The sequence below is a fragment of the Triturus cristatus genome, chromosome 4_1 (genome assembly GCF_964204655.1).
Source record: "Triturus cristatus chromosome 4_1, aTriCri1.1, whole genome shotgun sequence".
Lineage (NCBI taxonomy): Eukaryota > Metazoa > Chordata > Amphibia > Caudata > Salamandridae > Triturus > Triturus cristatus.
Window position 1 is genome coordinate 296,085,434 of NC_140585.1, and position 14,497 is coordinate 296,099,930.

The window sequence follows — 14,497 nt, forward strand, 5'->3', positions numbered from 1 at the left end:
TGCTTTATAACATCGACTGATCAACACATTATAAAAAGTATATAAATTCGATCATACCATTATGGTCTCAAAGTATTAGACATGTCTTTACTCGTGCCTGATATTGAATTATGTTCTGCGCGTATATAATCAGTAACCGCGCTTTCATCCACCAACGCTTGGTTCATTAATGTTAAAAAGTATACAAACGACAAATAAAGCCCTCCAGTGGGCAATTGAATCTATCTCTCATTTGTTATAACCTTCATACACTCTGGCCCCCTGATGGGCCTTACTTCAAGCTGGGATTGAATACTCTCCTTATATCTTTATACTACTGTTGCTCGATCTATGTCTAATGATATATAATTATTGTGATTTTACCAAGGTGATTATTCATTAAAAATCAATCAATCAATCAATCACAGACATTTATATAGCGCGCTACCTACCCGGAGGGTCTCAAGGCGCTAGGGGGTGGGGGGGGGGGGGGGGGAGTGCCGCTACTGCTCGAATAGCCAGGTCTTGAGCTTCTTCCTGAAGGAGAGGTGGTCTTGGGTCAGGCGCAGGTCGGGAGGGAGGGAGTTCCAAGTCTTGGCGGCCAGGTAGGAGAAGGATCTTCCTCCTGTTGTCGTTCTTCGGATACGGGGGACGGCGGCGAGGGCGTGGCTGGCTGATCGGAGATGTTGTTTGGGAGCGTAGAACTTGATGCGGTTGTTGAGGTAGCTCGGGCCTTGATCGTGTAGGGCTTTGTGTGCGTGGGTGAGGAGGCGGAAGGTGATTCTTTTGTTGACGGGGAGCCAATGCAGGTCTTTCAGATGTCCGGAGATGTGGCTGTGACGTGGGATGTCGAGGATGAGTCTGGCTGAGGCGTTCTGGATCCGCTGGAGTCTCTTCTGGAGCTTGGCGGTGGTTCCGGCGTAGAGGGCGTTGCCGTAGTCCAGTCGGCTGGTGACGAGGGCCTGGGTGACCGTCTTCCTGGTCTCGGTGGGGATCCACCGGAAGATCTTCCGTAGCATGCGCAGGATGTAGAAGCATGACGAGGAGACGGCGTTGACTTGTCTGGTCATGGAGAGGGAGGAGTCCAGGATGAAGCCCAGGTTGCGTGCGTGATCTGTCGGTTTGGGTGCGCAGCCCAGGGCGGGGGGCCACCAGGAGTCGTCCCAGGCGGAGGGCGAGGAGCCCAGGATGAGGACTTCCGTCTTGTCTGAGTTCAGCTTCAGGCGGCTGGTCGTCATCCACTCGGCTACGTCTTTCATCCCTTCGTGAAGGTTGGCTCTGGCGGCGGCGGGGTCGTTGGTCAGGGAGAGGATCAGCTGGGTGTCGTCGGCGTAGGAGATGATGTTGAGGTTGTGTTGGCGTGCGATGGCCGCGAGGGGACTCATGTAGACGTTGAAGAGGGTGGGGCTCAGCGAGGATCCTTGAGGGACGCCGCAGATGACTTTGGTGGCCTCTGACTTGTACGGTGGTAGACGGACTCTCTGTGTTCTTCCGTCGAGGAAGGAGATGATCCATTCCAGTGCCTTCTCCTGGATTCCGACGTTGCTGAGGCGCTGCACTAGGGTGTGGTGGCAGACAGTGTCGAATGCCGCGGAGAGGTCTAGGAGGATGAGGGCCGCTGTTTCTCCGTTGTCCATCAGGGCTCGGATGTCATCGGTGGCAGCGATGACAAAAGAGAAAAATGTTTGAACAATTCTTTGAACTATTTCTCATCTACCTTATTCCTTCTTTTTCTTTACTAACTTCTACCACTCAAATAATATTCCTAAAAAACATCTACAAAAAATTATTGAAAAAAATGTATATACATGAGACGCATTATAGTTTAAGCTCTGCTACAATTTCACATGATCAGCATTTGTTTGATAATGGAACATTATCCCAGACAGTTCATAGATGATAATGAAGCTCCTCATCCTGGTTCAAACCATCAGGCATTAATGTTCGAAAGTTCAGGATGCGTCGCGATTCCTTCTGTCTCAAGGTTCTTTCTCTGTCACCACCTCTTGGGTGCATTCCCACTGCTTCTAACGCATAAAATTTAAATTTTTTCCAATCTCCACCATTTGTTGCATCCAGAGATTCAATTCCATATCCAGCTCCTCTTTCCATTTTTTTGTTGGATTCGGTTTTAATTTTTCATAATATTCTCTATTCGTCAGCTGCGAATATGCTTCTCGCATATATGCCTCTTTTTCCAGGATGATGATGTTTCCTCCCTTGTCTGCCATTTTTATTTCAATAGTGTCATCATTTTTCAGATTTTGAAATGATCTGCGCTCTTCAAAAGAAAGATTGTCTTTTTTCTTTGAGTAGTTAAGTTGGTACAAGTCCTTTATTACACATTCATGGAATGCGTCAATTTTATTTCCCTGTGCGAATTGCGGATAAAACTTAGATTGAGGTTTTTTTTTACTGCATCCAGCTCCCAATTGTGTGCAGTGTGTCCGCAATTCCCTCCTTTCATGCTCTGGACTGTGTTCTAATTCCATTAAGGTAACAAAGTGTTCTGCATCTTTCACCATTAAGTCCATGTTAGGAGTTGTGATCTTTTTACTATATTTTGCCATCTTGGGATTTTCTGCAAAGAGTTTTGCTAATTTAATTTTTCGAACAAATTTATATATATATATACACACACATATATACTGACTGACCCCTTTTTTGCCGCAAATCCGCTGGACTATCACAGAATTGCTGAATTTTGTGTATTTTGGTCCTAGGAGCCCCCCCCTCAGGGCCTTGGGTATCCCTACCCTGCCCCTTTATGTTTTTTTTTTTATTTCAGGACAGGGGAGTAAGTCCCCGAGTCCTGTAATGGCTACCAGCAAAATGTTTCTCATGTTGCTGGCAGCTAATCAGAACACTCGCTCCTGTGGTTCCTGGAACCCAACCATCCAGATATACAAACATTTTGGATCTTCAGTTCTCAAAACTACTGTACGGATTTACACCAAATCACAAAAAGCACAATCTGCGACTCAAGTTCTCACTTCCTGCCAAATTTGGTGTAATTCTGTTCAGCAGTTTTGTAAAAATGAATCCGACAAAAAAAAGTCTATGAAAATTGCATGGAGATTTTGCATTTTAGGACCCTCCTTTTTTCTCACCCAAAATTTTACATGCGCAAACTAGTCAAAAAGTAGCACTTGTTGGAAAGTGTTGTAAATATCCATCAGACGGGGCCAAAGTTATTAGCAAAACAAAATTTGTATTTCCTATGGAAATGCTCACCTACCTACAACTACCCAGTGACAATAGACAATGGATTATATATATATATATATATATATATATATATATATATATATACACATACACACACACATAAATACATGTTTATTTTGTCATTTTTTTTTTGCGTTGGTAGCTTATTTCAAATCTCGGTGCAAAACTGTACTAGCGGAAAGCTTGTGTAATGTGGTGCCAATATACCAAAATGATTAATCGGAAATAAGTGAGAAACGCACTGCGGCTCATGGAGTTTGTAATATCCAGGACAGACTGTCTCTGTCTCTCAGGACGTGTAGTCAGCTCAGCTGGCGCGTTTCCCGCGCCGCCCGTGGTAGTTCAGCTCTCGGATGAGCATTATGTCATCGCCGCTTCTTGTTCTTCAATTGTGTCGGAGCCTTCCCCGGCCTAGCCAGGAAAGGGGAAGGGAAGCAGACCTGAGAAACCGGGCGAGATAAAGCGATCAGCGTCACGGGCTGGCGGAAGGGGGTCAGAGGTTAATCACACGCATGCTCGAGACAGAGTGGTTAATGGACAGGGACAATACGCCTCTGTGTGCCACCCACCCTGATGTCCCATGCCAGTTAGTGTGTTATATATCACCCAATACTAACTTCTTATGGTAACGAAAAGCAGAGGCCCTTCACGGCCAATGAGCCACGGGCAGGTGGGGTTAGAGCATGCACACTGCAAGGGAACATTGCAAGCAGCCAGCCTGTCTCATGGCTCCATCCGGACGAGGCCATCGGCATCTTCCGCTGCTGGTACTCCGGCTTGGCAGCAGGCAAAGGTGGGAAAGGGAGGGGGAGGGGGAGGGCGCCTTCTCATGGCGGCCAGCTTGGAGGGAGGAGCCGCCGCCAGCTCCTTCCCCTGACCTTGGAGAAGCAGCGAGAGAGGCTGACTGGGAGGAGAGCAACAGTGCGGAGCCACCGGCGGCGCCCCACCCCCGCCAGCCAGGTTTGCGGAGGGCACCTCAGGGGCAGTGTGACTGCGCCCACGGACGGTGCAGCACCGCGGTTGCAGAGACGGGACGCGGTGCAGGGAGGAGGGGACCGAGGAGCCAGTGCTTGCTGTGAGTACCCTGCGCTTAGGAGGAGGAAGAGGGCGAGGGGCAGCGTTGTGTTGTATTGGCACTGCGCTATACTGTGGAGTAATACATGACGTAAGGTAGAGCGTGCTGGCGGCGGCGCTTGGGGGAAGCCCCCGGGGCAGACCAGCGGCTTGTTAGCTCAGCTATGGGCTGACAATACTGGTATGTTAGGCAGATACTGTTCTAGCGCCTAAAACCCTTGGACCCCCTCCCTTCCTTTCCATGTTTTGGAGCACCAGAGCGCACAGGTGCAGGCTCGCCTCTCCACTCGTCTGCTCTGCATCTGAACTGGCTGCAACCAAAGAGTAGCCGAACTGTATAGCGCTTGGTCCGGCATTATTGTGGCCTCGTAGCTCTGTCGCACCCTTGCCCTGAACGTCATAGGCAGTTATGTATTCATATATTTATGTGGGCTGTTGTCTAGCGCTAAAACGACACCTAAATGGCTGATTTGAGGCGCTTCGGAGCTTGAGACGAGGTGAATGTTCTTCTGCTGGTTGCAGATTACCGTAAACCCAACGATGAACAGCTCTGGAAGCGAGTTCACACGAGTACCTCTTTAAGAGTATTATAAATGGAATATCTAATTACAATAATGGATGGCATGGATACGAGGATGGGTTGCAGCATTTGGCCTTTTATGGTAACCAGCAGAATTTGCTAAGGGAGTCTTCTGGAAAGAGATAGAGAGACAAGCCGGTGTTGGAGGTGAAGTGGTCGTAAGACCTATTGCATCACTTTAGACAACCTGTTTTGTGTTACCGACAACAACTTTTATGCTGGGCTCTGTGGTGCCATGAAATGAGAAAAAAATAAACTTCAAGTCAAAAAATCGAAGGGGGTGTGTCTAAAAACCCAGAACTGAGTTAAGGTGTCACACGTGGGATGAGTCACTTGAAAGCTGTTTAAATCCTTCCCAGTTTCATTTTAAATGAATCCTTTCCAAGCCATGATGCTGCTCCTCCTTAAATGTGATAATAACATTTAAATTGGATAATATCTTTCATTTGGGTAACAGCAATAGCTGTTATTAACAGCGCTTCGAAACGGATGTGTGTATGAAATATACTATGTAAAAAAAAAAAAAAAAGCATTATCCCTTTTGTTGCAGTGAAGGAGCCGCAGCGACTGCTTGGGAATCGTGCCTGCTGGCTTTCTTTCAGCTGTGCCATCACCGAGAGTCAGAAGAGCAGCAGACATATCATCCAGGGTGTCTAGTGAAGGGCCACACGGGCTGAATATAGTAAAGCTTTTTAGAATAGCCACTGACTTTATCTTCTCTGTACATCCTGAAAATTCGGCCCAGGCCCTCGTGGACCTGCACTGGACACCCTTGAACTAGCCCTGTATTACTAGGTGCACTTGGCTGCATTTTGGCTGGTTTCACGGTACAGTCTGTCTTTCTCTTTAGCGCTTTGATGCCTTTTGGCCTAATGCTCTTTAGAAATACCACAAATACAAATAGATTCTCTCCAAAGAAATGTCACACACATGCATCCTAGGTGCACCTTTATTCAGTCCTCGCTTCTTAGCAGGCAATGTACTGCAGGTTGGAACCTGTGGTTTCAGCTGTAAGTTCCAGCAAGCAAAGTGCTTCTGGCTAAAGTTTGCCCTGTGTGAAGGTATTCCTGTGACATGGAGCCAGGTGGCAACTATTAAGTAGTTCATGCTGGTCAGGTTTTTTCATTTTATTCTGGCACTTGTAGTTTTGCCTTTGTAAATCCAGAACTTCAAGTACAAAATAAGTTATTCACATCTGACATGAGACAACTTGACATCGCTACTGTTTCATTTCTGGGTCAGAACACCGAGTTTTCGGTGGAATGTTCAGGAGCAAGACATTATATTTTGTAACAGAGGAACTAGGGAGGGCGATGTACTGCGATGACTTGAGCAAAGGCAACATATCATTCTACCTACTCTTTCCTATGAGCCGTTTGAAATGCAGAGTACTGTCCAGTCTGGATGTTGCTGTGAAACGCATGGGACTTTGCTGCGTTAGTGGGATCACAGCTGAAAAACATTTGTATTTAGCAGGAATTATGGGTCCTGTAAATGAGCTGATTCGTGGGCGTGGCTCTCAATATTCACGGGTCTAAGGGGGGGTGGTCGCGCGGGGGTAATAAAAAAAGAAAACTTACCTGACTGGGTCTGCGCAGCCTCTGCTCCTGGGACGGGGTCACGCGTTCTAAACAGTTCAACAGGAACAGGCAGCTCCCTCCCCTCCTGTACGCCAATCACAACGCTGCAATGGCAGCGTTGTGATTGGTGCGGAGTCCAGGATGGCGCCCAGCCAGGCACCAATAGGGAGGCCATTTTCTCCATGTAGGCATGCAGCCTACATAGAGAAAATGTAGAGTGCGCATGACTGCTTTGGTCAGCCCCAGGGCCGACCAAGCAGTCAGGGCACTCAGTTGTGCAAGCCACTCCTCCCTGACCCGCCCCCCCCCCCCCCCTCAACCAGGCATACGCTCCTGCCTGCCCCCAACCAGGCATACCCCTGCCGTCTGCTTTCTGGCAGCGCGAGAAGCAGAAAATAAAATCGTATTTAAAATACCATTTTATTTTCTGCTTCTCGCACTGCGAGAAAGCAGTGGGGCGGTGCTGCAACGTCCTAATGGAGCGGCCGCCACTGTGCGTGGGAGTGCAAATACAGAGGTTTAGCCTTTTTTTTTTTTTTTTTTTTAAATATCTTTATTGACCATCAGACAACAATAGTGAACAGTTACATCTTGTATGCATGCGTCATCTGTGCATTTTTCTGAGAATAAGCCACGATCTGGTATCCCACTGACAAAGATCCGCCCCTCCATCGATGAGGCACACCCCATCCCACATTGTCAATGGTTATCAGCAAATGAGACACTCAACTAGTAACCCAAGTGGCATGTACCACACCTACAGAGAGCAGATCAGTATAATATGCAATGCAGCCCTACCCCAACAACCACCCCCCTCCCCCCACCCCCAAACGAACTAAGAACTTTGGTGTCGCTGCTCGGGAGGGCCAACCCCGCCGATGTAACTGCGGCAGGCGCTCACCCAGCTCCGATACCCCCACCTGGGGGGGTCTGTACCGAGGAAGAGGAGGAAGGGGAAAGGAGGGGGAAGAAGGGGAGGAGTCCGCTGCGGGAGGGGGAAAGAAAAAGCGGGAGGGGGGAGGTGAAAGGACCCCCAGAGGGAAGGCAGAAGAGGTACTGAGGTTTAGCCTTATTGATTTTTTAGGAATCCAGCATTGTAAAAGTTATAGTGTTTCTTTCTTTGATGCGCTTTATAAATCACTGGTTCGGCTTTGAGCTTTATTTATTGTCTTGGAGATCCCAGAGTACATACGGAAAGCAAGCTGGGGACTGGTGGGAGATAATTCTTTTTTTATGAAGTTTCTTGGTTGCGATTACTGGGTCTTGTAAACAATTGGATAATATTTTTGGGGGGGTTTTGAAAGTTTAAAGTAAAAATGACACCACAAAGTGCTGGTGATAGTCAATGGTTGCAGTAGTCTTGGACCTAGATGCAATTTGAGGTCGTCAGCTATGGAGAGAGGGTTAGATATACCAACCAGGATTATCCTAATCAAAGATGTTACCTTCTGCCTTAGGGCCTGATTTATATTCTGGCGGGCAGAGTATTCTACATTAGCCTGGCAGAGGACTTTACGTCCGACAGACCGAGAATACTCCACCCAACAGATTTATAAATGACATTTATAAAGGTATGTTCCTGTCAAAGCATTTTACTATGTGCTGCAGGGCTGCATCAGAAGGAGACAGCCCTCCAGCAAACAGTACTCCTTTTTATCTTTTAAAAAATCAAATCCTAAAACAGGATTTTCTTTTTTAAATGAAAAAAAGTAAAGCTCTCCTCGCCATTAGAGGCTTCTCCCATAGCTGGGGGAGCATTATAATGTTTTTACTGTTCCTTACTGACAGGTTTTACCTGGCGGTAAGGAACAGTAAAAAATGACTACATGTACGCCCATCTAAATTGGGTGGGTGGACATGCAGCCATTTCTCTGATTGCGCTTACTCTCCTGGGCTGTTGGAGGGGAATAATCATGGCAGAGACAGAGTAGTCTCTGCTGTGATGAACCCTAAGGTACACGATATTGGTGGGGAGGGAGCTCCATCGTGATGGAGTACCCTCTCCACCAATATATAAATCAGACCCTTAGTCTTATAAGTTCCAATCCACCACAGGAGTACACTTCTAAAGCCCACAGGATCTCAGGGGAGGCACGTAAAGACTCAGAGTTGCAGGCAGAGGCCAACTGCAGGGTCCAGTCCAGATTCACTTGCCAATGGTCCACAGGGTACTTCAAGGAACTTGCAGTTTGTTTTCTCCCTGTAACCACACAGGAGGTCAGCTAACTGACCCCTGAAACCCACTTATTTGTCCAGTGCGCAAGCGGATGCAGGACCAGTCTTTCAGTGCTCCTCCTAGGTCATAGACAGCAGATCCAGTCCTCTTCTGAAGGTTCAGAAAGATGCCTGGAGATGCCAAATTTGTTCCTATTATGAGCTAGTGGGTGAAGTGACACATGTGCCACCCTAACCAATGGGGTAACCATTCCTGGGGCCAACCCTACCAACTTTTTCAGTAGTTCTTATTTGCATTACTACAAACCGACCCTAAATGGCATGTGTCGGGGCATTTTCAAGATGGCAAAAGTCTGCAGAAGTATTAAACCTGGGCTCTGAGGGCTGGGGGTGTTTGTGTGGAGAGTGTACTATGGTAATCTTTGTGTCCTCCTTCATCTAACACTAACATTTGGTTTGAGAAGGAACTATACCCACAAAAAATCCAGGGACAGAAGTTAGGTAGGACTAAAGCAACTAGATAGTGCATACACAAGAATTGTCTTGGTATCCTGTTCTCTTCCTTTCAAGTGTGCCCAAGTGTTACATGTGGCTTAACAGACCAATCAAGCAGGATTTGACAGTGTGCTGTCAAAAGGAGGCTCTCGGCCCCCACAGTGCCTATTCAGTTGTCGTCAGATAAGTCATCTGTGCCCATTCAAGTTAGCTTATCTTTTACTCTTAGGAGACATTTCACACCTATTCAAGGCAAAGCACAGGCTGAGAACTGGCAGAGGAGTATGCTAATTAGCCATCTGACAATTAAAATGGTAAAAGGTAACTTTCTAAAAGTTACTTTCCCCTAATAATTATCAAAAATCCATCTTCACCATTAAATTGGATTTTTAATAACCATTAAAATAGTAGTTTAATTATCTTTCCAGCTGGTATTTTTCCTGAGATACAGTTATAGTATTTAATATTGCTACCCAGTGTTTCTTTGTGGGCCAGCCAACCTTTCTACTGTGAAAATTGCTTTTGGGGGCTAGTCACTGTAAGGACATGGTAACTTTAGGTTTAACTTTGTCTTATTGCCATTTGCGGCAAAAGGAATACAAACAACCCCGTAAGGTACATAGATCGTGCATATCCACTCAATGATAAGCCCCCGCTTGTGGAACAGAATCTAGAAATCCAATAATCGCCACCAAGAATTCCCTCCCGTGCCTCCGCGTGAGGTATCACACAGCAAACAACAATGAGGGACAGAGCAATAAAGCCATTGGAAAAGTAACAACCCCCCCCCCCCCCCCCGCCCTCCCAAACCCCAACACCCTTTCCCACCCCGAACTGGTGTGCTTTCCTAGTGTACCAAGATGGAACACGGTGACTGGGCAGGCCCCACGGAGACCTCCGCAGGTTATGGCGCTGGGGCCAAGCTGGCGAGCCGAAGAAGTCGAAGATATTTAGGACATGTAATCTCATTAATTTCCTTCAATAATAAAGCCAGCACGGGTTGCCAGGCATCAACAAAGCCAGCCATAGTGTCACAGAGAGAGAGAGGCCTGTATTCATTCCTTTCCCAGGACATGCCACAGTTTATGTAACCACCCCAGTCGTGTCGGTCTCCTCGGGGAACCCCAATGCGAGAGAATGTTCTGCGTAGCAGCTCCTAAAGCTATCCCCATAAGTCTGCCCCGCCTAGACTTGAGTGGATACGTAAGGGGATTGGGCAGTCCCAATATCACATAGGTCGGGAAACGCGGAATCTCAGTATCAAATTGGGTATCAACATCATCTAGCACCTCCTTCCAGTAGGCCTGTAGCTCTCCCATAGAATATGTACTATAGTGCCTTCAGCACAACGGGCTACGCGCCGGGTTCCCCCAATGCAGGCGGGCCGGGGTCAAATGCCAATACATGGCCACCTTAACTGCCGCCTCCCTGCTAGCCGTGTTCTGCGCTATATGATTTGCGCGATAATAAATGTCTGCCCACTCTTTGCCTATCAGTTGTTGCCCCAGCTCCCTCTCCCACCTTCGCTGTCCAAGTGGGCTCCGCAGGGACCCCCTCCCTAAGCATGTCATATATATCGGAGATCATTGCCTTGTCTGTGTTTTTAAGATATAGCCACTTCTCAAACTTAGTGAGCGTTCGAGCTACATGAGGGCGAACATCAGCATGTAAGAGCCAATGTCTGAGCTGGAAGTATCGAAAACGCTCTAAATCCAGGAGTCCATATACGCTTTTGAGCTCAGGAAAGGGGAGAATGCCCTCTAAATCAAAAAGGTGACCCGCCGACCGGCAATCAGAAGACCTCCAGGCCGAGAAAAGGACATGCTAACATTAAATGTCTACATGTTCTGCTTTTAAATACAGTGCCATCAAACACAATAGGGTTACCCTGTGTCCCTCAGAACCTGGGTATACAATGTTACAAATTACAATGAGTTCTGTAGGGTGTTGCAATTTAATTGCCTGAAAAATAAGTGTTAGAAAGTCACACCTATATGAGAAGATCAACGTATGTTCTCCAAGAAGCTGTGAGAGTGTGGGCCTATATTGAACATTATTCAACACCCCCACGGCACATCACCTAAAAAAAATAGCATATAATTATCTAGTATATTGGAAGTCATATATCTAAATAATATGCACACATTTTCCTATTAATATCAGGCTGTCCAAAAAAACACAAAAATACATAGAAAGACTTGACTTAAGGATAAAGTGACATACAGTGAAAAAATAAGTTTGACATTACCCAATGTAGACAAAGACTGATCTTAGCATGATATACATAGAAAGATTATTACAAAAATGTCTGTTCTTTCTCATATCCATAGTTCAACAAACATCCTATATCATTATTGGCACTTTGTTAATATGGTTGACCAAGAACATGAAACAGTGGGATTGCGAGTAACATTTCGACCCTATGTGTTAGGTCTTAGACATCACGGCGGGTCTTCCTCAGGACTAGAGGGATGCAGATAGCCTAAATGCTGTGCGATTTAGTGGAATAAAACTCCTCCAAGCCAGGATGGAGTCCACACACGGATCTACAAATACCCGTAATCATAAGTCCAAAAATCAACAAGGGAAGACCCCACTGGGGTTCACTTTCGGAATCTTAACATGAAGACTATATTAAATACAGCAATAATTATGAGGAATACTTTCTTCCTGGTCCCTAAGTGATTCAAGGTTTCATCCAAAAGCAAAATCTACCTCTGGCTTTTCGCATGCCGATACTTGTGGATCCATGTATGGACTCCATTTTGGCTTGGAGGAGTTCTTTTCCATTGCCCATAAAGCACTATCAAATAAATTGAAGTTCACAACAGAGGCTGGTCAGCAAATCATTAAATTCAATAAATGTGAAACACATTAAGCTCTACAAGACGGACAGACTGATTATGTTTCAAAGTATAAAGGTTTATTAAAAGTTAAAAGCTTTACAGAAGGCAAAATCAGATTAGTATTGATTAATAAAATATGACTGCATCAACTAATATAAATATCAAATCAAAGGCATATAAGAAGGAGGACGAACAAGCATGGAGTTACCTCAAAGGAAAGGGCAATGAAAAGTAAGTTCTCTCTCTTAGAAAGTACTTTAAATCTCCTACTGTGCGCTGCTCAAAGCTGCATCGAAACCCAGTCTAACTCGCCCTGCCTCTAATCTACAATGCACTAGCCTAAATCACAGAATTCTATCATTTGCTACACCTATACACAGTTGTCAAGAAGCGATCCAATCAGGTCAAAGCAAGATGATACAATTGTATGTTTGTCAGGTTCTTAGGACTCCGTCTAGACTCTAGAGCTTCTCTCAGCGTGCTTCAAACTTGCATTATCTGTGGCAAGATGAAATACCGGGACCACACTATACTCTACAGGTGTCTTTGTGAATGTGCTACTCATTAAAACATTCCATGATCATCACAAGGCAAAGAAATAATTTCACATGAGAAAGAAAGCAAAAGAACATTGCATTCAATAATTAGAACTCCAGCTTCTCCCAGAGTTAAATAAGTTCATGTGTCACAAAGCAAGATGGAAACTAATGTTCGCCGTTTTAAAATGCAGGCCTACATTAGCTACGGTGAATCGATAAGTAAAAGAACACTTTCTCTACATATAACATTATTGTGTTAATGCAACATCTTAATATATGGAAAAAACGTCACCATTGTATGATCTACTTTACCCCTACAAAAACCTCTGGCAGAGCTCAGAGCCATGAATGGTCCACTATTTTTTTGTTTGAATATCTTTATTAGTATATTTTTATTCTCTTACGATAATCCATTGTCAAGCATCAATAAGCATCACTTGCATTATAACATCTCTTGTTCTATGGCACTGTGCAGAGAAAGCGGCGTATTTCCTTCACATAGTCTTGTTGTCATTGGTGTCTACAATGTGTGGATGCCCATCCAGTTGTTAATAGTCTTGGGCACTTACGGCCGCACATTCTGTCATCTCCAATCGAGCGCCAGGATAAAAGTGTTCAGTATGCCTATTTCCGACAATAATCCATAGTGCGACAGAAGTAAGAAAATTAACAAAATAAATAAAAAGTAAGCAACACTTATGTGAGAATGCTATTCATTGTGGAACTCAACTCTTGAAATATACCTTAGAACCTGTCTAGAATAAACAGATCCATATATATATATGAATGTCGCATCTATTCACTAGATATCTGTTCTCTCTTTTTATATAACATTTCAACCAAATTCGTTTATCAACCAATAATAAATCTAAGCAAACAAGAGATGTCTATGTGCTGGGGGAACATGTGTCCAATACCTAGTATGTCTTTTTTGGAGTTGCCATGTCTAGAAAAGTGTGTCGTTATTGAGCGTGGGCTGCCACTTCCATTACCTATGCGGGCGTGTGGTCGCCAGGGTGCTTCTGCTTCCTTTCAACATCTTAAAGGAATGCGGGGCTTTGTCTGATCCAACCACTGTGGTTGGGATAGTATACAGGTGCAGCACATCGTCTACTCTCTGGCGATACATCAGGTGTTAGGCCCCCACCTGCTCTGTGGGCGGTGGCTGCAGTAGGGCATCAGAGCGCACAAGCGTTCTGAGCATATCATCCCAGGTCTGCTCAATGGGATGTTTCCTCAACCCTGCCGTTTCTTCCCTGTGTAGGGTGGTGCTCTCTGCTTGTGCCCACACCTCTAGGGACTTTTTTCAGTGTAATATCTCTGGTGGATCAAAGTGCTTCCATCTTTTGGTTATGAGTCGTTTCGCTGTTATGAGACCTAAGTCTCGAAATCGGAGGCTCGCTTTATTCACCTTATTTCTTTTATAGAACCCAGGACGTTAGTGCAGGTAGTTAGCGTTTCCGCTATCGCACGCCAGTAAGTGTGAAGCTTAGGGCAAGACCACAGCATATGTAACAGGTTAGCACCTAGGAGGCGGCACCTTGGGCATTCAGAGGTATTGATATTAAAATATTTGTTAATTTTATCAGGTGAAAGATATGCCCTGTGTAATATATATGTTTGTATTAGTTTGAACCTTGAATTACGCGGTACATGTGTGGCACTGGCTAAAACTCGTCCCCAGTCTTTATCTGTCCAGGGTCGGCCTCTGTCTTCAGTCCAATAAGCGCGGAGCCTCTGTAGCGGCTTCAATGTATGACTTAGAAGGGTTTGCACCAGCCAGTGTATTATATGTGACCCCTCCCCATTACATGTAGGTATTGCAATAATTGATGCGCCGGTGGTTCATTTGTTATGTCCCCCCATGCTAGAGTGAACGTCCGTGTAATGGTTGCATATGTGAGGAATTGGCCGCTTGGTAAACCAGTGTCTGCTGTTAGTGTCTCAAAAGACAACAAGGTGCCATCTACGTACAGATCTCCAAGTGTCTCCACTCCCGCC

The 14,497-nt window shown here is 45.6% G+C and overlaps 1 protein-coding gene across 27 annotated transcripts in view; it reads left to right on the forward strand.

The window, feature by feature from the left end:
- The first annotated feature begins 4,099 nt into the window (after positions 1-4,099).
- The window catches only part of MICAL3 (microtubule associated monooxygenase, calponin and LIM domain containing 3), a 1,875,796-nt gene continuing 1,865,398 nt past the window's right edge, over positions 4,100-14,497 (forward strand). For 25 of the 27 annotated variants that reach the window (XM_085652129.1, XM_085652139.1, XM_085652136.1 and 22 more), the window contains exon 1: positions 4,100-4,282. The gene's annotated coding sequence lies outside the window, so the exon portion shown is untranslated. The remainder of the gene's footprint in view (positions 4,283-14,497) is intronic. The other 2 variants (XM_085652157.1, XM_085652132.1) reach the window with 2 other exon arrangements.